This window comes from Takifugu flavidus, unplaced genomic scaffold (assembly GCF_003711565.1).
Source record: "Takifugu flavidus isolate HTHZ2018 unplaced genomic scaffold, ASM371156v2 ctg436, whole genome shotgun sequence".
Lineage (NCBI taxonomy): Eukaryota > Metazoa > Chordata > Actinopteri > Tetraodontiformes > Tetraodontidae > Takifugu > Takifugu flavidus.
The window spans coordinates 44841-70247 of record NW_026622055.1 but is presented as its reverse complement, the minus strand read 5'-3'; the positions used below and the strand labels follow the sequence as shown (position 1 = coordinate 70247).

Sequence of the window (25407 nt, the reverse complement as noted above, 5' to 3'; positions counted from 1 at the left end):
TGGACACCAGCGGTGAGGGATGCCGTCAAGCTGAAGAAGGAGTCGTATCAGGCCTTACTGGCCTGTGGGACTCCTGAGGCAGCAGATGGGTACCGGCGTGCCAAGCGGAGTGCAGCTACGGCGGTTGCCGAGGCAAAAACTCGGGCATGGGAAGAGTTCGGTGAGGCCATGGAGAACGACTTTCGGACGGCCTCGAAAAGGTTCTGGACCACCATCCGGCGTCTGAGGAGGGGAAAGCAGTGCACTGTCAACACTGTGTATAGTGGTGATGGTGTGCTGCTGACCTCAACTCGGGATGTTGTGGATCGGTGGAAGGAATACTTCGAGGACCTCCTCAATCCCACCAACACGCCTTCCAGTGAGGAAGTAGGGCCTGGGGACCTGGAGATGGGCTCTTGTATCTCCGGGGCTGAAGTTGCCGAGGTAGTTAAAAAACTCCTCGGTGGCAAGGCCCCGGGGGTGGATGAGATCCGCCCAGAGTCCCTTAAGGCTCTGGATGTTGTAGGGCTGTCGTGGTTGACTCGACTCTGCAACATCGCGTGGACATCGGGGGCAGTGCCGCTGGATTGGCAGACCGGGGTGGTAGTCCCTCTTTTTAAGAAGGGGGACCGGAGGGTGTGTTCCAACTATAGGGGGATCACACTCCTCAGCCTCCCTGGTAAGGTCTATTCAGGGGTACTGGAGAGGAGGGTCCGCCGGATAGTCGAACCTCGGATTCAGGAGGAGCAATGTGGTTTTCGTCCTGGGCGTGGAACAGTGGACCAGCTCTACACCCTCAGCAGGGTCTTCGAGGGTGCATGGGAGTTTGCCCAACCAGTCCACATGTGTTTTGTGGACTTGGAGAAGGCATTCGACCGTGTCCCTCGGGGGGTCCTGTGGGGGGTCCTCCGAGAGTATGGGGTGTCGGGCCCGCTGATACGGGCTGTCCGCTCCCTGTACGATCGGTGCCAGAGTTTGGTCCGAATTGCTGGCAGTAAGTCGAACTCGTTTCCGGTGAGGGTTGGCCTCCGCCAGGGCTGCCCTTTGTCACCGATTCTGTTCATAATTTTTATGGACAGAATTTCTAGGTGCAGTCATGGTGTTGAGGGGATCTGGTTTGGTGACCTCAGGATCGCGTCTCTGCTTTTTGCGGATGATGTGGTCCTGTTGGCTTCATCGGCCCGTGACCTCCAACTATCACTGGATCGGTTAACCGCCGCCTGTGAAGCGGCTGGGATGAGAATCAGCACCTCCAAATCCGAGGCCATGGTTCTCGACCGGAAAAAGGTGGAGTGCCTTCTCCGGGTAAAGGAGGAGATCCTGCCCCAAGTGGAGGAGTTTAAGTACCTCGGGGTCTTGTTCACGAGTGGGGGAAGAATGGAGCGGGAGATCGACAGGCGGATCGGTGTGGCGTCCACAGTAATGCGGACTCTGCACCGGTCCGTTGTGGTGAAGAGAGAGCTGAGCCGAAAGGCGAAGCTCTCGATTTACCGGTCGATCTTCGTTCCTACCCTCACCTATGGTCATGAGCTTTGGGTCATGACCGAAAGAACAAGATCACGGGTACAAGCGGCTGAAATGAGCTTCCTCCGTAGGGTGGCTGGGCTCTCCCTTAGAGATAGGGTGAGAAGCTCTGCCATCCGGGAGGAGCTCGGAGTAGAGTCGCTGCTCCTCCGCGTTGAGAGGAGCCAGATGGGGTGGCTTGGGCATCTAGTCAGGATGCCCCCTGGACGCCTCCCTGGTGAGGTGTTCAGGGCATGTCCCTCCGGTAGGAGACCCCCGGGGAGACCCAGGACACGTTGGAGAGACTATGTCTCTCGACTGGCCTGGGAACGCCTGGGGATCCCTCCGGATGAGCTGGAGGAGGTAGCTGGGGAGAGGGAAGTCTGGGCTTCTCTCCTTAGGCTGCTGCCACCGCGACCCGACCCCGGATAAGCGGTAGAGAATGGATGGATGGATGGATGGATAGATTTGATATTTTCTTAATTTGAAACTTTACTGTGTTTTCTTATGTGTTTATTTGCTTTGTGTTATGTGGCTGAGGATCAAAACATTTTTACATGTACATTTTGGCAAAAGTTAAAAATACATTTGTGTAATGCTAATAGTTTAATATCATACTATCGAAATATTTGCATGAGGAAGTTTATGTCATGACAGAAACTACATTTTGGGTAGAAATAAAGTTGGTGAGTCCTTATATTTTCTGTTAAGTTTAAATTTTTTATTTTATTTTACTCTTTATTTGCGTATTTGAATTAAACTTGAAAGCAGTTGTCGGCTCCTTTGTTTACTTCCGGTTTTTGACGCTAGTTTCCGGTCCCGTGAGCTCACTCTCGCTAGCTTGTCACTGACGGTGGTTGTCAGCGCAGCATCAGCGAGTCTCCAGCCCGGACGCGGCTGCCTGGACAAGGTGAGCTGGATGACCCGGAGAAGCGTCCTTTTAGTCCGTTTTTGCGAGGATGACAGAAACGGGAACCTTTGGGCAGGTCCTGTGAAGTTGGACACGTCGGTGATTGAGAAGTGGAAGGAAAACGACCCTTAAATAGCTTTTTAGGACTTGGAAATGACAGATATCACAGAAAAAGAGCTCATCAATAACTGTAAATGAGCCAGACTTGCTGGTCAAACCAGGCTTTTGCAGGAAATCTGGCCTCGTTTTAAGTTTTTTAAATGTATTTCTTTAAACTCTTAGAACACAGAGGAACTCTTGTATTGGGGGCAGAAAAGGTACATTTTTATCTGGTAAAATTCAGTCAAAAGAGCACTAAAAGCATGAATAAACTGAATCATGTAGATTCTAATGACATAAGCTGGAGCTCCTACAGTTACAGCCCATAATGAGGCTGCAACTGTTTCTGTGAAAGTTAACTTTTATACAGTTTACATTCTGCAGATTTCTGTCAAATTTCAATGCAAACATTTACGTTAATCGATATAATAGAAATCTGTTACACATCATGGATCAGTCAGTAATCTGGGACAACAGCAACGTTTAATCCTGGATCACTGCTCGATATATTTAAATGAACAAAGACAGCTGATACTGATTTAAGACAGAATTTGTGCATTTCGATGATCACGTTCATTGGATTTTTAACCACTGATGGAAACATATTGATTTAGATTAGCCGGGTTCTGGATGGGGTGTCGGTCAGGACACATCAATGAGAAGAGTTCAGTGGGTTCTAGTTCTATAGTTGCTGCTGCGGCTGAAGGCAATGCGTACCAGCAACATCAGTTGTAATGGAATCTAACACGCTTGTAATGTCTGTTGCTTTCCATCAAAGCTTCTTTGATCTTTCATCCCTGAAAAACCTCACCTGGATTGTTTGGTAGAACCAAGAACCTCCAGCCCACCGCTGTCCAGTACTGAAGAGGAGCTACAGGAGGGCTCCATGTTCGGTCCTAAACCACCTGATAAAAGCACAGTCAAGTCAATGCAAACTCATTTTAGCCACAAAATTGTAGAAATGTTACATATTTACGTCCCTCTTTGAGGTCTATGAAGCTCGAGACGCGCAGATTACAGCCTCATTTTGAACAGGGCAGCGCTGAGTTGGAGCTTTATCACTTCATACCTGGATGAAGATGATTCGGTAACTCAGTTTCGTTCAAAACGCCCCAGAAATCGAACGCGAATCGCGTCAGAGCGCCGCGCTCAGCGTCCGTTTACCCGTAACTATGGCAACGGAGCGTGGAAAACCCAAAGCAGGAACCGCTACTGCAGTTTATCCCTACCAACCAGGAACAGAAATAAAAACTATTACACACACACACACACACACACACACACACACACAGCCCTGGTGTCCCAGGTTAGCCTGCTGGATTACGGCGGTGTGTCGGTGCGCCCCCTGCCGGTTGGCTCCCGCAACTGCTATCGGGGGAGGGAGTTGAGGCGTGCGGGCTGCAGCCAATTAACCAGGTAAACTGCTGCGGTTTTAGTGCCGTTTTCCTGTTACTGCTCATGTTGGCTTCGTTTCTTTTAAGGCTTCTCATAGGCCGCTGTTTGCCCTGTCGTGCCTCTTGGTTTCGTTGGTTTTCTTTTCTGCTGGTGTGTTTTTAATTCTGCGTTTCTCAGACATTTCGTAAACAGTGGTTCGGTTGCGTTTAACTTACACCCTGACCTGCCCGCGGAGCCTTCTGACCCGTAGGTTAGTACGGCAGTTATTGCGGAGGCCCAATGAGCTTGTACATAGACATGTGGTTGTTTTTTATTTGACCGGTTTGCATTAGTATCGTTAGTATTTAAGGGTGCAGTGACCTTTGTCGCCACTAGTGGGCGGACTTTCCCTCTATTTAGCTGCAGCCCTGAGGTTTGGAACTTTACACCCCTTTCCCGAGCTATGCACACTTTTTAAAAAATAAAATTTTATCAAGAAGTAAATAATTAATTCATTGTGTATTTATCTGTGCCTCAGATGGTGAGGAAAAAGTAGTCTTTAGATGCAAGTCCTCAGGTGATGAGTAGCTTCCTCAAGATCTGCCACTTGCACCTTTGCTGGTTTTGCCACCTGCCAGGTCGTTGACTTAAGTGACCATTTTCTTCCACGGAGCCTCCGTGTTGGCAGTGCAGCATATCTCATATCCTCAGAGGATTTCTGCAGTTTCCACCCTGTTTATCACCAGCTCGTAAGAGTCTGCCACCTTCTTCCTTTCTTGGAATGGACTCTAAATCTGTGGTCTCCGGTGGTTCAGCAGCAGCCCCTCCATGGTCTTCATCACATGTGGCATTTAGCAGACTGGGAGACTATAAGATGGTTTCCACAGACCCTCTGATTCAGCATGATGTGCTGCAGAAGCCCATTGCACCGACTCTCAGGAGTCGAGCGAAACTCCATCTGGACCTGCTGCTTTGGGATGAGGCCTCCTCAGCTACAGGTAGTTTCACAAAGCTGTTATTGACGGCCTAAACACGTTTCCACTCGAAGTGATGAGGCTGAAGGACCATTTACTAGCGATGGCTGTTAAAGGGTAGATGTTCAGATGAGCTCATCTCCAGGCGCCTGGTTCCGTCTCTCTTCCTAGTGATCCTGCTGGTTTTCCTGTCGCTGCTTTAAAAGTCTGCAGTGAATTTTTTTCTTTTCATTTGGAAGACAAAATGTTCAACATGATAATTTTTGAAGAGATGAAAATACGACACTAGAGGTCAGAAGGTTGGGCGGAAGTTTTCTTTCTTGTTGTGGAAGGATGAAACCTTTTAACTCTGACAGTTCAAAGCTGAAGAATGAGATGATCCTCCCCAAAGGGATGGCGAGGTCCAGACAATAAAGCTGAGTGTTTTTGTGTCCGATTATTAACATGTTCCATGCTTTTCCTTCTGCAACAGTTCATCACACCTGCTCAGTGAAACCTCGGCGTAAAGGAGGTGAAGCCGTGCCTCAGTGACTCTACTTTGGTGTTTTAGAAACTAACAGTTATTAGATGAATATACAGTGCACACGTACGCGCAAACGTGTGTATAAACACTTAATACACGTGTGTGCGTGTATGTAGACTTTTTAGTACTTTGGGTTCATATACTTTTTAGTATTTTGCAGATTCGTGTCTGTATATAAACCAGATCCTCCTGTAATAAAGAACTAAAGGCTGACTGTTGTCACGTGACCTGTATCCGTCTGTCCCATGATGGAACCTGCCTGGAACATCTGGTCTACAGAAAAAGCAAAACAGCTCACAGAACTGGCCCAGTTTAGACCCAAAAATGACAATAAATAATGAAAATGTGTGACACAGTAGAAAAATGGACGAACTTTCTATTGGTCATTGACAGTTTCACTCATCGTCATCAGAATGCATCAAAAATATTTAAACCAACAAACTACACACAGAACCGCAAAGTTTAGAGCTTAAAGGGAGCGACAGGTGAAGATTTAAAGCTCAACGCAGCTGAAGAAGTTCCAAAAAGGAGAAATATCATGTGGTGCTTTACCGCCACCCGGTGGACACACGTGGAACTGCAGACAATGTTTAAACGCGCTCCGACACATTCTGACCTCTGCTGCTCCTCCTGGACTCCAGGGCTGCAGAAATATGCTGCTTTTACAAGTCTTTCAAAATCTGTGAGGCATCATAAATCTTATTTCTTAGCTTGGTTGAATAACGGTGGAGAATGGTGTCCGAAAAGCGTCTTTATTTTAAAGTGAACAAGAACAGTTCGGTCCGCGTTCACAGAGAGGCGGAGAGACCTCGAGAGAGTCCAAAACAAGTCCGCGAGGAAAACTAATAGTCAAGCCACAGAAGTCAGGGTTTGGCGATGAGGCCGAAAACACTCCGCCGCTGGCAGACGGGAGTTCTGTCCTTAAATCTAACGGCAGATTGAAGAGAGACCGCAGGTGCGTGTGTCTGCGGGGCCAGCTGCGGCTGATGAGCGGCTCCTCCACGCCCCCTGCAGGTAGATACCAGCAACAACGTTCCCAGAAACTGGGAACTAAGGATGTGCGATACCACACTTTTGGGATTCGATACGATACCGATACTTTTTCTTGTATTTTCATCGATATCGATACCGATACCGTTCATTTCTTACTGGCAATTTTTGTCAGTCAAAATATTATTACATTAAAGACAAATCACAAGACAAATACAGACCATTTATATACATTTATTATGGTCAATTGATTACTAGGATTTCCTTATCCTTTAAACCTGCATAAGACAGTTGTTCCATGAGAAAATTAATTAGAACAATGTCTGACACCATCACACCTTTAGTGCACTTGAGGTATGTCATCACACTTTACTGAAGTCTCAGATTGAAAAAGTATCATATTCACATTTTCTGCTTTAAGACGATTGCGTCTCTGGGTGATTATTTCCTCCGGCTCTGCCTTATGCTGACGTTGGCGATGCTGCACGTTGATGCTCATTCGCTATCTCCTGTCACGTGACATGGGCCAGCTCAATACGCCGCCAGGTATAGGTGTGTCCCGGCACATATTAATTTAAGTAATTAATCTAAAACGGCGGAAAGTGATGCATACACCCCCAATTTTTTTAGTTAGTATCAATATTTATAAAAGAAAATCGATACCAAATGAGTGGCTTGTGAGTATCGATATATCGATACCACGGGATCGATCCGCCCATCCTTACTGGGAACCCAACAAACGAGTTGACAAGTACAGTATTCCTTTCAGACTAAGCAGGGAGACTGAAGACCGACAAGGTGAGTAAACGAAGAGCATTATTGAAAAGAATTGACATTTGTGTTTGGAGATAAAATCAAGATTTGAATCAACTAGACGTTATATTTAGTTTTAGCACAAAACATCATTATGCATTATAAATGAATCGGTCTTATTTAACTTTCTTATAGTCTGGCTTTAGTTATAGTTGAATAGTCTTTCTAAGTGAAGTTTAGTTTGTTGTTTCTGCTCTTTGCTACTGATCCTAAAATAACTTTAACCCTCCCAGAATGCTTTAATGGTAGTAATATATACGCCATAAAGCTGTTGATTAGGTTTTAAAAGTGAAAGTGAAACTATTCTCTTCAGACTAAGCAGGAAGATAATAACTCAACACAGGATCACAGGACACCAACAGGATTTTTGGTTCATGTTGCACGTTTTCTCACAGTGGTTTATTGTTCTATGTTGTGGAACCACTGTGAAAGAAATGCAGGAGTGGGTGTCATTTCTTTCATCTATTTTAAATAGAGCAGTGATCTTTGAGAACTTGGATTATAGAAATAATTGAAGAGGGGAACAAAGGAGGGAAGTTAAAAAGTCCTGACTAGTATGTTTATGTAACACCAAATAATTTATTGGCTGAGCTGAAGACAGTCCTTTCACCATGTTGGCCTGTGGAAAACCAGTGTTGTCGGGCCTGATGGACCAGCGTCCCCGTCGTTGCTGGACCACCGTTGGTTTTTTGGGATCAAAGTGGGGGCGTTTCCTGTATCCGGTTCTCCTCACGGATCCATGACTACAACATGTTGCTGCAAGTGCAGAGACATTTGCTCTGGAAAGAACTTTAGAGCACATTCAGTGCTGCAGGATGAGGGGCTGGAAAAGGTGCCAGTTCTTTTCTCACTGCAGGGAACAGTGAAAAAAAGCAGCGCTTAAACTCTGAAAACATGAAAATTATACAGATACATCATTGATTTATTGATTCAGTTATTAGCCAGAATGTATTAGAAATGTTCCTGTTTGATAAAAATGCAGTGAATTGGGATTATTTAACTACAACCTCTACAGATTATTTACCTTCATCACAGTCTCATCACTATTTCTGATGTTTCCTCAGGATGGACGAGGACAGAGCAGAGTCCACAGTGCCCAGCTGTGTGTCCCTGAAGAGTGACCGGTCCAAAGATAGAATGATAAACTTCAGAAGTTCAGAGGAAATGTAAGAAAACTAAAGCGTGATGATGTGTTTGTGTGCCAGCTGTTAGTCACATTAACAGCAGCAGGTTGTGAGTTTATTATTGGAGATGTTTAACACTTAAACCTCAGACAGTCATATAGTTACATACTTAATGTGAATATTGTTGATTAGAAACAAGGATCGATGAATTCAGACATAAATGCTGGAACAATATTGAGTCTTGATCAGGTTTTTTCATCCTATAAATCAAAGGACTAATAGAGATGTGTTTCATAGTGAGAGGGGGGAGCACATCCTATCAAACTGGGACCAGTCAGCTCCACCAGGAGAGTCCTCTTGTTCACAATCTGGAAGCAGATCTGGAGATGCTGAAATGAAGCCCAAACAAAGTAAAACTGTTCAATATAAAATTGAACTTGTGATGTCATGAATTTGTAGTTGTGTTGATGATTTATGATAGATGGAAATCATTGGTTTACTTATTTTCAGGAGGTGATCTGCAGGAGGTGATAGAAGGTCATAAGATGAGTCTGAAGAGAAGATGTGAACATGTGACTGAAGGAACTAATGAAGCAGGAAGTGGAACCCTGCTGAACAAGATCTACACTGAGCTCTACATCACTGAGGGACAAAGTGAGGAGGTGAACACACAACATGAGGTGAGACAGCTTGAGATAACCTCCAAGAAGAACATCCAGGACACTCCAATCAAGTGCCAGGACATCTTCAAAGTCTTATCTGAGCAACAGAGACACATCAGAGTGGTTCTGACCAACGGTGTCGCCGGCGTTGGAAAAACCTTCTCAGTGCAGAAGTTCAGTCTGGACTGGGCAGAAGGTTTGGAGAACCAAGACATCAGTCTGGTGCTTCCGCTCTCATGCAGGGAGCTGAACTTGATCAGAGATGAGCAGCACAGTCTTCTCTCACTGCTTCATGTTTTCCATCATCCCATTACAGAAGATCAGAGCAGAAGATCTGACTGTCTGGAAACTTCTGTTCATCTTTGATGGCCTGGATGAAAGCAGATTTTCACTGGATTTCAACAGCCATCAGGTCATCTCTGATGTCACACAAGTATCGTCAGTTGGCGTGCTCCTGGTGAACCTCGTCCAGGGGAACCTGCTTCCCTCAGCTCTCATCTGGATCACCTCCAGACCTGCAGCAGCCTATCAGATTCCTCCCTCGTGTGTTGACAGGATCACAGAAGTACGAGGCTTCACTGACTCCCAGAAGGAGGAGTACTTCAGGAGGAGGTTCAGTGATGAAGATCTGTCCAAGAGAATCATCTCACACATCAAGGCCTCCAGGAGCCTCCACATCATGTGTCTGATCCCAGTTTTCTGCTGGATCACTGCTATAGTTCTGGAGGACATGATGACCAGAGACCAGAGAGGAGAGCTGCCCAAAACCCTGACTGACCTCTACTCACACTTCCTGAGGGTTCAGATAAAGAGGAAGAAGCAGAAGTATGGAGGAAAGCAGAGACCAGAGGAACTGACTGAGGGGACAAAGAACTCCTTCTGAAGTTGGGTCGGCTGGCGTTTGAACATCTGGAGAAAGGAAACATCATGTTCTACTCTGAAGACCTGGAGCGATGTGGACTGGACGTCTCCGAGGTGTCGGTGTACTCAGGAGTTTGTACAGAGATCTTCAAAAGAGAGAGTGTGATCTTCCAGAAATCAGTCTACTGCTTTGTTCATCTGAGCATTCAGGAGTTTCTGGCTGCCGTCTACATGTTCCACTGTTACACCAGAGAAAGACACAGCGGTTATAAATCAGTTCCTAAAATATTCGAAACCAAACCGTTTTTCCTGGTTTGCTGGGTTGTTTACAAATTACGATCCAGTCACATCTCTTGATGACTTCCTCATGAGAGCACTAATGGAATCTCTCAAAAGTAAAAATGGCCACCTGGACTTGTTTGTTCGCTTCCTTCATGGTCTCTCTCTGGAGTCCAATCAGAGGATCTTGGGTGGACTGTTGGATCAGATGGAGAACCACCCAGAAACCATCCAGAAGGTCCTCAACAACCTGAAGGAGGAGAACAGTGATGAAATCTCCCCAGACAGAAGCATCAACATCTTCCACTGTCTGATGGAGATGAAGGATCAGTCAGTCCATCAGGAGATCCAAGAGTTCCTGAAGTCAGAGAAGAAATCAGAGAGGAGACTGTCAGTGCTCCACTGTTCAGCTCTGGCCTACCTGCTGCAGATGTCAGAGGAGGTTCTGGATGAGCTGAACCTGCAGCAGTACAACACCTCAGATGAGGGACGACGTCGCCTGATTCCAGCTGTGAGGAACTGCAGGAAGGTCGTGTAAGTAAAGATTTTTGGAGCCGGACATCGGCGTTTAAATCAAGCGAGTCGATCATGTCAGGTAGCAATAACCCCTCCAGTGGTCGTTCCTTCAATTCTTTATTTCCATTGCAGCGTCCATAAATTAAAAAAGAAAAACAACAATTCATTCAGAAATGTTCAACACTGGCTGGATAAGTTCAAAGTTCAATCCAGACAAACCAACATAAGGCAGGAATAATAGGAGCCACAAGTTAACTTACTATCATGAAATTACTGTCATGTAATTAAATAACTTTTGTTTGTTTGTATACATCGTATTCAAAAAACAGAAAAACACATTTTGACTAATGACACGTGACTATTTTGCTTCATTTGTTCAACGTAAAAACAGCCGGCGTCGTTGGTTTAAATGGGTGTTTTAGGTCTTTGTGGCGGTTCCGTTTGGAGCCTTTATGTGACCCACAAAGTTGTTTGACCCTTTCCACACCCGTTAGGTGGCAACTTCATCACTAGCAAAAAAAGGTGCAGTGAAAATGATTTGAAGGAAAACAGGCAGATGTAACAGAAGCTGAGGGCAATCGATGCAACCAGAGACTCTGATGTCATCGATCGGATCGCTGAATTAAGACTTGACGCACGATCGTACAAATTGTATGAAATGCAAAATATCCAAAGAGCCGATAGATAGATAAAAAGATGCACGTTTCTTTAAACCATTTGCTATAATCATTTTAAATATTGAGTAATTATGAGCTGTTCTAAATAAGACAAATGTTAAGAATAATTCAGTTGCATTTCAGATCTGATGGTTGTTCAAACTGTTGCTCTACAGTGTTGAATTTAGCTTTTCCAGGAAATGAGCTACATTTGTGTTGAGGTAGATTCTTAGATAAGTTGATTAGAATCCCAAAGTTTGACTCACTATTTTTGTTTCATACACAACAGACTGTCTGATAGTTTTCTTTCAAAGAGTCATTGGGAAGTTGTGCCTCAGCAATGACGTCAAACCCTTCTCATCTACGGCTGAGCTTAAGCTGCTGGACCCAAAGCCTGGCAGATGCCATAGTAAAGTTACTGTCTTCTGCAATGATGCATCCAAACTGCAGACTGGAGACGCTCAGGTCAGGAGGCCTCTGTTGGTCTTTTCTAAATTTCTTTACATTTTCTGCTTTTCTCTTCATTTTCATATTTAGAAATGTGTTTTTATTTGTGTTCGGACTTTTGAGTCTTGGCCCTCCGAAAAGGCCCACAGGAAGCACACGGAAGTAATAACTCGTGGTTATTTATGATGTTCTTTTATTTTTAATCACTGTGACCACAGGTCATAAACCTGAAATTAATCCAAAATGAAAAGTTATATAAAATTGTCACTAGACAGTAATCATTTAGCTGCACATATAGTCTAAATGAATTACACTGGATCAAAATCACAAAATTATACAGCACAAAACAGTATTTACTAGTAAAAAGTTAACATTTTACGTGCAGAAGAAAACTGGCTAAAGGTAGCCTGAGATGCTAACTAAGTTAGCTTATCGCGCTAGCGCGAATTAGCGTAAACGCTAATTAGCGATCAGCTTCTAGCAGAACAAACTTACTAACTTACTAGCTTACTAGAGCAAACATTCTGTAAATATTACAGCAAACAGTTATCATCTTTTACATGTATAAATTATACTATTAACTAACTTAACATTAGCTTAGCAATGGGCAGTGTGCTCCTATATAGCTCCAAAGCAAATTTAACGGCTTGAGAGTAACCGTAAACCCGGAAGTCACCACGCCCCTTTCACACTAAAATGCTCAACTTCAAAACAAATGAAAATGACTAAATCTTTAAATAGCCTATTTAAACCTTTATAATAATGATAAATAACACAAAAATGTAAAGGACTTAACACAAACTTCAGAGGACTTAACACCTCCCACTTGACCGATTGATCAGAGATCAAAAGAGGTCACAATCAACATAATAGGCTCTTGAGTCTTCTAAAGGAAATCCAAAGACGCCCTTCCGGACGACATGAACACAAATGCTAACTAAGTAGGGAGGCACCACCACCTGTCCTCCCATTGAGTGCAGTTTTGCCCACTAATCACTCAGTTGCCTCTCAGGGTGACCTACTAACTAATCAGTCCAGTCTCTTATTATACTCCCGTTGATCCTCAACTGGAATTAAGACCACCAACCTCCGCACGTCCCTGCGAAGGACGATGGTTGTGGGCAGACTAGAGTGTCCTCTCCGGTCCCTAGGCGCAAAGGGGCCGGGATGACCCATGCAGATTCCACATCTCGAACAACTCCTTTCTTGTCAGGATATGCAGCAACGACTCGGCCGAGCCGAAACTGCCCTCTCAAAGCGTTCTGGTCTGCCAACCAAACCACATCTCCAACCTTGACACATCTTTCAGCTCTATGCCACTTGTGACGGATGAACACGTTTGGTCCGGCCAGCTCACTCCACTTCGACCAGAACTTGTCCACTCCAGCCTGGACAGCCCTCAGCCTCCGCCAAGGGTCTGTTTCTATGTCGATCCCGAGCATGTCTCCTCTCTGTCCGGTGCGTCCTATAAGAAGGGAGTTAGGAGTCAGATACTCCACTGAGTCTTCTTGCTCTTGCGCCTTGGCGTCAATGGGACGTTCATTAGTCAAATCAGCTGCGGAGTAAAGAAGGTCTGGAACTCCCCCCAGGTGTAGCAGCTGGTAGTTCCACATAAGGTGGTAAGAGCTCTTTTAATAAGCTTGACTGCTGCCTCGGCTGCTCCATTCCTGTGAGGCGCATCAGCAGGATGAAACTCCCACTTCCACTCCGTGCCATTCTTGGCAGCCACGTCCTCCACATGCATCCTCTGTAAGCAAGCCAGGTGCTTATGCAGTTCCTTTAGCGCATGCTTGGCTCCTACAAAATTCGAGCCTCTGTCTGACCAAATCTTCTTAGGGTGTCCCCGAAGAGCAGTGAACCGGCTGTAGGCTTGAAGAAAGCTCTCCGAAGACTGATCGTCAACCAGGTCTGCATGGACAGCCCTGGAAGCCATACAGCAATATACTATTCCCCAGACCTTCTTCTTAGCTCTCATCTTTACGGCGTCTCTCACCTCAAAGGGACCGAAGAGGTCTAGTGTGGTGTATTCGAACGGGTTTGCTCTGGTGGTACGTTCCTGAGGGAGCTCGCTCATCACCTGCTGGCACAATCTGGCTCTCCACTTCTTGCAGGTAAGACACTTGTTGGTTACCTTCTTGACTGTTCTCCGACCTTGTACCATCCAGGCCTTTCTTCTCGTGCGCAGCAGTGTGGCAGCAATGCCCTCATGATTTGACTCATGAGCTTCTCTTGCAAGCAAAGTACCTAACCAGGATTGGAACGGAATCAACGGTACAGCTGTTTCGTCTTCGTTCCAAGACTGGACTCTACCACCACACAACAACAGTCCTGTGTCAGTATCCTGAAACACAACCAGACGGTTCAGAGTTGTGTCATGGAATTCTGCACCATCTTGGGCTGCAAGGGCCAAGTCCCGGAAGGCAAGCGCTCTTTCTTCTGCAGACAGGGTGGACTTCTTTGCCTCCCACTTTGCTTGATCTGAGGCTTGGTATTTTCTTTTCAGCCAGGATTCTGCAGCTCTTTGAGTCCAAGCAATGGTTCCACACAGCTTCGACAAGGAGCTGAACCGTCTGGGGTTCACAAGGTGCACAATATTTACACCCCAGGGTTTTCTCTTCGGCTTTTCTGCCACCGGACTCTGGCCCCTTGGTGGCAGTTGCATAGAAGGGTGACCATCTTCATCAGATGGGTTTCTCACATCTGTGCCAATGTCGGTTTCGCTAGGGCCAGATAATTTCTTTGACTGAGCCCTTGTAACCATAGCTGAGAAAGCTTTCCTCTTGAGCTTCTTCACGTCATCAGCAACAGTGGTCACTATTTCGCTGGCTGCCTTCATGGGCCATGCGGCTTCTGGCCATCTGAGAAACTCAGGGCCTCTTTGCCACTCAGAATCTTCATCGAGTTCCTCAGGAGATGCTCCCCTTGTAACGATGTCTGATATGTTGAGGCTTCCCTCAATCCACCTCCAATCTTCCACCGGTCCAGCCTTCTGGATTTCTCCAATGCGATTTGCAAAGAAGGTCTGATAACCATAACTATCCTTCTGGATCGCTCCCAGAATTGTTTGGCTATCTACGAAGTGGATCCAGTGAGTGACACCAATGCGGCAATGCTTCTCAAAGTACCTCTTCAAACAAGTTGCGAAGACAGCACCGCATAACTCCGCCTTGATCACGTCTCCTTTTTGGTTGAGAGGGGTAAGTTTGGCTTTGGATTCAACCAATCTTACGATGACTCCGTTCTGAGTTTCCCACCGAAGATAGAGCACTGCTCCGTAGGAGGCCTCACTTCCGTCTGAAAACGTGATTCCCACTGGACGGCCTATGGCTCCCGGTGGCGTGAGGCTTCTCTCAAACCTGACGTGACTAAGTCTCACGTACTCCTCGAAGAGTCTTATGGATGCCTCCCGGAGTTTTGGTGAGAGGGGGTCGTCCCAAGTATCTTTAGTCAGGTTGCTCTTCCCCGCTTCTTGGTAGGATTCCCTTACAAGCATTACCCCTTTCTGCTTTGCAGGAGTGGCCAGTCCGATGGGGTCATAAAAGGCCGCAATCTGACTCAGCAGTACTCGACGCGTTAAGGGATTTGGGGTGTTATTCCTGACTTCGTCTTCACGCAAGTCAAGTCCTGTCCTCATTTTACCTCGTTTCTTTGAGAAGTTGATGGACATCATTATGCGAAGTTTGTCGTGCTCAGGTTCGTAGCCGACTCCCAATGCTTTATTCTCTTCGTCCAGCATCTGGTTAGGCAATACTAGGGTTTTGGGTGCAGATGTAACTCTTTTGCTGTTGCTGGAGCTGGCTTCTGACCTCCCACTTTGGCCAGAGAAGATCCAAGGTTTGAGGGAGAAACCCCCAGCTTTTAAGATCTCTTCCACTCCTTTAGTCATTCTTTCCAGCATCTTGATGTCATTGTGTGACATTAAGATATCGTCCACATAGCTGTCTTCCACCAAAACCCTGCGTTCTTCAACCATGGCAGTGAACTGGGGAAGGTTTGCAGTTTCTCTCATAGCAACCGGTGCTATGCAGCCTGCAGGTTTATCGCCGATGTTGACTCTCACAACAGCAAAGACTTCTATATCATCCTCTGGGTTGTCTCTCCAGAGGAAGCGGTGAAGCTGGACTTCTCTGTCTTTGAGCCAAATGGAGTTGTACATTTTTTTCACATCACCTAAGGCAGCGTACAACCCGCTCCTGAACCTCAGAAGGACGCCTCTGATTTGATTGAGGACGTCTGGCCCCTTGTACAGGAGATCATTTAGGCTGACCCCCAAGAATTCTTGGCTACTGTTCCAGACAATCCTTACAGGGGTGGTGGTTGAGTGAGGGTTGGGAGCAACTAGGTGACTGATATACCACTTAGGCCCCTTCCAGCTGTCAATTTCCTCTTAAGTAAGCTTAGTGGCGGCTCCCCTTGAAACCATTTCTTGTATTTGTTCTCTGTATGCAGCTTTCCATTGTGGTTCCTTCTCAAGACGCCTCTCCGTGTTCAGGAAGGTAGCCTCTACTGCCCGCCGGTTGTCAGGAAGTGTCTCAGGGTCTCCTTTCCATGGGTAAACTGCATCCCAGTGAGGGGTCCCACAATGCTTGTCTGCCAGTACATAAGTGAGGCACTCTTTGATTTTTTCTAGGTCCCTTTCTTCTCCTAGGGTCATTTCTTTGCCACCAGGTGGGCATCTACCGCATTTGCAGCCACCACATTGAGGATCACAAGCTGCGCCAACACTGTCCCATTTGAACCACTCGAACATTTCCTTGTTGGTGGTTGCGGTACTCCGGGTGATTGTTTCTCCAACCTCCACTTGGACTTTGTTGGTTCTTGGTGGTTAACAAGAATCTCTTTGTATGTCCTAGAAGCTGTTCTCATCGATCTAGCGAAATGAGTTTCAGATGTATGTACTGCAAGGTCTACATCTTCGAAAAGGTCGGGATGAGCCCCACCAACAGTCTTTCCCAGGGGACCATCCCAAAGCACAAGGTCTCCTACGACTCTGGTTGGCTATGGGACCAGGCGGCCTTCCCTGTGGCTAATCAGCAGGTCAATCTTCTCGGGTCGGACCAACTCTTCGGCTTCAACATCAGGGAAGAACCTTTGCAGTTGCTGCGGTGTAACTGTGTGGTTGACCTTGTGATGTTCTCCAAGCCGTAACAGAGGAGTTTGTGTTCTGTTACTGTTCACTTGGGAGTCTTTATTCTTAACCTCAGTGTGTACCGTTGAGTAACTATTGTCTTTTCCATTCCTCCAACTCCTTGGACAATCATCTTGATGTTCTCGCCACGTAACTTGAGACGCTCGGCAGCTTCACTTGAGATGTAATTTGTGTCTGATGCAAGGTCAATCAAGGTTCCAACTAGCTGGCCTGAGTTTGATGTCACCTCCAGTAACATCATAATAACTGGGTACTCTTTTGGCTCGTGACTGGTCCTGGCACACACTGTTGTCGAGACTTTATTGGAGAAAGCTTCCTTAAACTCTGCTTTTAGCTCTGGAGACAGTTTAGCAATGAGCTCCTTTTGTTTTTCAGTCAATCCAATTTTTCTCCTTTCTACCTTTGCATCACTCTGCTCTCCAACTTCTCTATCTCTCCTTTTGGTCGGCGGATTTGGACAAAGCAAGTAATTGTGGTTTGGGGACTCTCCTCTTCGACAGTCATCCTTCGAGCAGAGATACTTAAGGCTGCAGCTGTCATCTTCACCATGGCAGCATAAGCACTTGAAACATGCTCCTGCTTTCTTCAACTGAGCCTTTTTGCTAGACAGGTTGAGCCTTTTGAAGACTTTGCAGGCGAACAGTTTTCCCGCATGCACTTCATCTCCACACACAATGCATGGGTTTGATTGAGAATTCTTTGTGTTTCCCGATGTGGCCTCGGTGAATGCTTTCTTTTCTCTTATTCTCTCAGGTTTTTCAGCTGGACCAGGCTGTATCTGCAGCTGATCCAGCTCTTCAAGAATGTCTTCCTGTCTCTTCAAGTACTGCAGTAAACAGTCAAAGTGGTTGCGTGGTGAAAAGTCACTTGCAGGATCATTCTTGTACGTTAGCCACTTTTCCTTTAGGGAATTGGGCAGCTTGCTCTCAATTGACTGCGCTACCACTCGATTTTTTACAGCGTCTTCCTCCCCTAGGACCTCAAGATCATGAAGCGCTCTCTCCACGGCCTGAATCAGTTCAATAGTCTTTCTTGGTTGGTTTCCCTTTATGGGGGGAATTTCTTGTACTACTTTTGAGATTAGCAGCACGATTTTTGGCTTGTTTCCATACTTGTTGTCCAGGAGCCTGAACACATCGTCAGCGGATCTACAACTGGACAATACAAGGTCCCTTTTGACTTTGTCATCCAGGCTGCCAAGAAGGTGGAATCTTCTCACATTGTCTAATCCATGTGGGTTTCCTAGATGCTGCAGGTCTTCCCACTCACCTTTCCAACGGTAGTAATCCCTCATGTCACCGGAAAATACGGGTAGGCGGGCCCGCTCGAGACTAATTAGTGGCCTGATATCATAAGGTCTTTGGTTCATGCCTGAATCACCTTGCGGCGTGTTGAACATCCTATACGGCGTGTTCACAGCATCTGGAAATACGCCATCGTTGAAATTTGGGGGCAGGCTAGGCAAGCTGGGCTGGGCGCCTCCTCCTGGAGTTTGATGGGAGTTTGAGGGTCGAGCCCCAGCGGACGCTGCCTCTTCACTAGGCTTACTTCGTTGCCCATCTGGTTCCTCTTCATCAGCACCAGATGGGAACCAGCCTTGACCACTGTCTTGCCATGCCCACTCGTCCCATAGCCTCTCACGTCGTTTCCTTAGCTTTCTGATGCAGTCCTTTATTTCGGTTAACTTGGGTCTAGGTATCAGCATCATCCAATCATTTATTTCTTTTTCAAGTTCGAAAATATCTCGTTCCAGGCTTTTATTCATCAGGTCACGTTGCTTTTTGGTCTTCTGCTTATAGTCAGTTTTCTCGGCCTCATCTATAGATGACTTAGCTTCACGGGCGAGGGTGGTGATTGACCCTTCAGCAAACCTGGTCCAGAAGCTCATTAGAACAATCTGTTCAGTTTCATCAAACTTGCGGTCGCAGCCTGCTGTTTTTTCATCGACGAGCACAGCCATTTCCTCAGTATGATCATCACCAGCTTCTCTCAGGGCTGTGATGTATTCAAATCCTGCATCTCTGACTTTTGAGTGCTCCGATTTGAAATGTCTCCATTCACTAACCATTTCATTTTCTCCCAGTGCGTTAGCTCTGGAAGTGAGATAGTTAGCTCTTCTAGTGAAAGCAGTCTGGGCTGCAGAACGCTTCAATTTAAGCTTCTCAAGCTCCTCCATTGTTGCTGCCATGTTGTCAGCTTTCCTTGCGTTGACCAAATTTACAAGCTCTTTTGCCACTTGGGATTTAGTAGTCTTTTACCTCTTCTGGGCTTGTAGACTTTTTTCCTCTTCTGGCTTTGGCTTCTTTATTTTTCTGGTTAGCAAGTTAGCAGGTGAGTAGGCTGTGTTGTGAAGGGCTGTTAGCTCCCAGTCTTATCTTTCAGACAGTCCTTTAATTTCTCTTTTCTTCGGGCTCTGTCTGTGCTTCAAGGTTTTCCAGCCAATTTCTTTAGCACTGGGCCTTGGTTTATGACTGTTCGGACTTTTGATTCTTGGCCCTCCAAAAAGGCCCACAGGAAGCACACGGAAGTAATAACTCGTGGTTATTTATGATGTTCTTTTATTTTAATCACTGTGACCACAGGTCATAAACCTGAAATTAATCCAAAATGAAAAGTTATATAAAATTGTCACTAGACAGTAATCATTTAGCTGCACATATAGTCTAAATGAATTACACTGGATCAAAATCACTAAATTATACAGCACAAAACAGTATTTACCAGTAAAAAGTTAACATTTTACGTGCAGAAGAAAACTGGTTAAAGGTAGCCTGAGATGCTAACTAAGTTAGCTTATCGCGCTAGCGTAAACGCTAATTAGCGATCAGCTTCTAGCAGAACAAACTTACTAAACTTACTAGCGTACTAGAACAAACATTCTGTAAATATAACAGCAAACAGTTATCATCTTTTACATGTACAAATTATACTATTAACTAACTTAACATTAGCTTACCAATGGGCAGTGTGCTCCTGTATAGCTCCAAAGCAAATTTAACGGCTTGAGAGTAACCGTAAACCCGGAAGTCACCACGCCCCTTTCACACTAAAATGCTCAACTTCAAAACAAATAAAAGATGACTAAATCTTTAAATAGCCTATTTAAACCTTTATAATAATGATAAATAACACAAAAATGTAAAGGACTTAACACAAACTTCAGAGGACTTAACAATTTGCCTATTTATTGGTTTTCTAGGTTGTCACGATGCAGTTTATCAGAGATCAGCTGTGACTCTCTGGCCTCGGCGCTGAGGTCCAATCCCTCCCATCTGAGGGTTCTGGAGCTCAGTCAGAACCAGCTGAAGGATCCAGCAGGGAAGCTGCTCTGTGGTTTTCTCAGGATCCTCTCTGTAAGCTGGAGACTCTCAGGTCAGCTTTCTTTTATCTTCGACATAACAACTAAACAATGAAAGGCTTCAAGATAAACTCCATTGACTTTTGGAGAAGAGAAGTGTAGTATGAATTTAAATGAGCCATTGAAAGACAATTTTATAGATACTTTTTAACTATGTTGTTGCTGTAATATCCCAGTTTATCAGTGGGGGGGCAGAGCTCTCCTGACTCCAAGGGCCCTGATTAAATAATGAAATAAAATGAAATAATGATTTTGAGCAAGTGTAATATGACTTTTCCTCCAATAAGAGATCATTTCTTGCCATGATTCCTTATCCAGACTGAGTGACTGCAGTTTATCAGAGATCAGCTGTGACTCTCTGACCTCGGCGCTGAGGTCCAATTCCTCCCATCTGAGGGTTCTGGAGCTGAGCTACAACCAGCTAAAGGATCCAGGAGTGAAGCTGCTCTGTGGTTTTCTCCAGGATCCTCTCTGTAAGCTGGAGACTCTCAGGTATGCAGTAAATTAAATACTGAAATGAAAAAGACTGAAAGCTGATCTGGTTTATGGTGGCAGAAGGAACTGCCGGCTTTTCTAAACCAACACTAAATGATTACTGTATGTGCAAGAACTGTAAAATGGCATCTTTTATCTGTCATTCAGATTAAAGGACTGCAGTTTATCAGAGATCAGCTGTGACTCTCTGGGCTCGGCGCTGAGGTCCAATCCCTCCCATCTGAGGGTTCTGGAGCTGAGTGGGAACCAGCTGAAGGATCCAGGAGTGAAGCTGCTCTGTGGTTTTCTGCAGGATCCTCTCTGTAAGCTGGAGACTCTCAGGTCAGTCAGAGATGATCCAGTACTTTCCCAGGTGTAACTAGTTAGACAATAACTTTTACATGTTTGATCTTTGTTATAAACGTAGTGTTACAGTTCTCGGAAAAAAGACCACACAGGATAGATTTGCAGTATTAAACTGATTGTGGAAATCTGCCCCATGTGAGGATGGTCATCAATGACTAGAAAGGAAGTATCAGTTGTAGAGTTGTCTTGCCACAAAACCGCCCAAACATTCAGACCAATCAGAAATGGTTCTTCCTGTCTTTTAAAGATCAGAAGGAAAACTAGAAACCCCAAAAGAAAGCTGCTGCAGTGTGCCATGCCCCTTCTCTACTGAGAAAACCATCCCAAAAAAGAGAAAAGCCCAAGTGTGAAGTGAGCACCCTGTTAAACCTTGGTACCGAAAGCCTGCAATCGTTCTCATCTTAGGTGGCTTCATTCCAGCCAGAAGCCCAAACCTGCCTCCCTCTTAAAGGGGCAGCAGGTCAGTCCAACCACAGAAACCTTCATGAAGATCTGAAGCTTTCAGCATCCACAATTGTTGCACCTCACTTCCATTGGAGTCCAAATCAGAAGTCAACAAGTTGATTCTACACCGATTCTACACAATGCAACCATTTTTAGAATGTTTCCATGCATAAGTTTTCACACATTTTTATATAAATCTGTTTGTTCATCGCCTCCTTCTTTTGTAATGATCATTAATGAAAATGACCTTATTTGAGTTTTTCTCCTCACAAATATGACTTTCTATGAACGATGCAATAAATGCAGCTTGCAATCTAAGACAATATGGAAGTATGTGTATATAATAGTAGTGGAAGTAGTTCATAAAATAATACAATTTCTCTTCTCATCGAATCTTTCTATGTTATTAAAGAATCCTGCTCTTAGTCAAGAACATCTAAGACATCAACCAAAAATCCTAATTTTCTATAATATAATATAAAACAGTAGAGAAGACTCTTTCTGCAGAGACACTGGTGGCAGGAATGCAGAAGTATCACTTGCTCAACTTGGAAGGTGGAGCAGAAACCACCAGCTGAGAAGGTCCTCAGCGAGAGGAAGTGGTGGAGAACCATGAAACTTGCTAAGCTCCACCTCAGCTCCAGAGACGGGCTGAACTGGAGCTGTGGCACCAGGTATCGCCCAGAAGAGCCTCCAACAAACAAGCTCTTCTCTTGGGAGGAGAGGGCTTTGAATCTCAGCTCAGTGTGCTTGTCTCTAGTAGGTGGCAGCTGCACCTTTTCCTGAGGTCCTTGTTGATGCCCTGAGGGGAATTGATGCTCCTGCAATGTTTTCTGGCAGCATTGAGCTTGCAGTGGGGCAATCAAACACACTGTGGGGTGGCTCTCTTTCCTTTTCTCATCTGGAGAACAAGTGACACCAGCTGCCAATCATTGTTGGAGAACTGTGCAGTTAGGGGAACTATGCGTCCAGACTATAGCCACCCTTCCAGCATCCAGCAGTGTCTAAAACCTTTGATTTGGTTTCCCCAGAGAGTGTAGGGCTTTCAGGGTCGCTGCAGCATCGCCCACAAGCTATCAGGAGTGGGTCGCTTTGTCCCAACTCCTGACAAGAGTTGAGTGCTATTGAGAAATGTGGTCTCACAAACTTGGAAGGTATTTTGACCCACACACACTTTACATACGGTGTAGATCTTGTCCAACGCCCTGAAAGAACCCAAAATACGAACATACGGCAGATAAGCCAGTGCAGGACGAGAGGTTTGTTGCTTGTAAGCTGTGTTTTGCTCTGGTACATGTTGATTTTTATTTGTCTTCTCTCAAAATAATTGTTATTTTAGACTAAGTGGCTGCAGTTTATCAGAGACCAGCTGTGATTCTGTGGCCTCAGCTCTGAAGTCCAATCTCTCCCATCTGAGGGTTCTGAACCTGAGCGCCAACACGTTGCAGGATTCAGGAGTGAAGCGGCTCTGTTCTGGACTGAAGAGTCCAAACTGTAAACTGGAGACGCTCAGGTCAGTCTTCATTTTTCTACCTATATACCAGCTGCTAAGATGGTGAAGTGAGGCTGTTCTCAATACTGCTGTGATGCACGACATTAAAGAAATTCCTTGTAATATCGTGAATTCAGGTCTGACCCAACTAAGAACTAACGTAGGTTTAGTACTGACGCAGATAACATGCAGACCTGCACCGTATAACCTTATCCTGCATTTTTCAGATTGCGTTACTGCAGTTTATCAGAGATCAGCTGTGGCTCTCTGGCCTCGGCGCTGAGGTCCAATCCCTCCCATCTCAGAGAACTGGACCTGAGTGAGAACCATCTGCAGGATCCAGGAGTGAAGCTGCTCTGTGGTTTTCTCCACTTTCCAAACTGCCGACTGGGAACTCTGAGGTAAACACCATTCTCAAAAATGTCCATTATTCCATCCGAGGGTCCTCACACTTTCTGAGTGTGTGTGTTGTGCCCAGTTCCTTCAGGAGGGAGGGCCACACGGGGACCACTTATTCATGATAAATTGATTTAAGGACAATGAAAAAGCCGACAGATGGTAACCAAAATTAGACAAAACTAGGTGAGGGTGCCTGGTAGACACCAGCCAACGAGGAGGGAGATGGTGAGGGAGACAGGAAGTCATCTAAGACAGGTTGTGCCTTTAAAGATGAGCCACAGGTGAGATGGATCTCCATGATGAGATGGGAGGGAAAGAGGTGGGGAGAACCTGGGAAGAGTGAGGGCCATAACAATATATGTTCTCCTTTGGAACAGTGCAAACCTGAGAGGTTGGAATTGTGGTAATTACATATTACTATCATTTTTTAACCTGTAACTAAATTTAATATTTACAGATCATGCCTTTGATTAACGTTTCAGATTAATACTGGTTTCACTTATAACCTTATAAAAGTTTCCCTTCTGTATTTAGATTAAGGCGCTGCAGGTTATCAAAGATCAGCTGTGACTCTCTGGCCTCGGCGCTGAGGTCCAATCCCTCCCATCTCAGAGAACTGGACCTCAGCTTCAACAATCTGCAGGATTCAGGAGTGAAGCTGCTGTCTGATCTCGTAGAGAATCCACACTATGGGCTGGACACATTGAGTCAGTAGCTGGTTGAAGCCAGTCAACTCCCGCTCATCTGCTGCATCACTCACTGACCACTGGTGAAGAGCATCTGTGGAAACATCTGCCGTCTACTCCGTCCATAGATGAAAAATTCAGTTTTCAAAAAGCGCTGGTGGACTTTCAGGAGATCAGTCGATGGTCGACAAAGCAGAAGCAGCTTCGCCTTGAAGTTAAATTAGTTCCTGGTATCACACAATGCTTCTTTATAAAGTTCTAAATGGCTCCTCGACCACTCTTATAAGCATGAAACATTCTCTTAATTGTCTCTTCAAACGTCTGTATTATACGTTACTATTTTACATCATGCCTTCAGAATCTTTAGGGTTTAGTATTTACTGTCTCTGTGACATGGAGCATTGGAATATTTCAGCTGCAACCAGCAAAAACCCATCAGAATGACGGCTATCGGTGGGAACCGCAGGTCATTTGACTTTAGTCAATCTGTTAAATGTTATATGATTTATTGCAATCTAATAAAAACAAATAATAAATGTGGGAACTAGTAAATAAAAAGAAGCAAAATGACCAAATAAATCTCCCATGAATCCTGTAAATTTTAAGATGTCAAGAATGGAATATCAGCTTAAATGGAATCAAACATAAAGTGAAAAGGCCTCCTTTAAGTTTACTGCAAAAATAAACACAAAATCAAGAGCGACACGCGCCAAAATTGTCTCATTCTCTCTTCTGTCTCCACTCATTCTTTTATATTCTCTTAAGATAATGGGGACGGGGTCGTGTGATAACAAAACAACCTAATTGGGGACTATATTTTTGTTGCAAGAACTTTGGCTCTTCAGAAATTTCTATGTTGGCTTCCACAGATTGTGCATCCACTAAAAACTCTGTGTTTTTGAGGAACTACCAGGAGTGGCTGGAGTGGAGGCCAATGACGCTATAGCTACATATAGGTACATATAGATCACCGTTATCCTCAACCCAAAAGACCACCAGTTGGCGCAGCAATACTAAAGATAGGAGGTTGTGGTTGTTGCGCAGACGCGGAGTGATATCACGCACAAACGTGCCCTATGTTCTATATACAGTACCGTATTTTCGCGACCATAGGTACTGATACTGATGTGTGTATGTCTGTGTGTGATAGTGGAAAAATCACATGTTCATATATCCTCTTTCATATCTTATTAAGTCACATGTTCATATATCCTCTTTCGAATGTTATTTGGTGGTTCGGTTTCTGGTCGGCACTCGGACTTCTCACCTCCCCCCCTACCTGCAGGAGCGGCATTCAGGGGCGGGCCGATCTCCGAAAAGCGCTGAGCC

At 45.2% G+C, this 25407-nt stretch overlaps 1 protein-coding gene across 1 annotated transcript in view; it reads left to right on the top strand.

Moving 5' to 3' along the window:
- Positions 1–6848: 6848 nt before the first annotated feature.
- LOC130520592 (protein NLRC3-like) overlaps positions 6849–25407 on the top strand; it is a 29120-nt gene continuing 10561 nt past the window's right edge. Inside the window, exon 1 of the mRNA XM_057024287.1 lies at positions 6849–7150. The gene's annotated coding sequence lies outside the window, so the exon portion shown is untranslated. The remainder of the gene's footprint in view (positions 7151–25407) is intronic.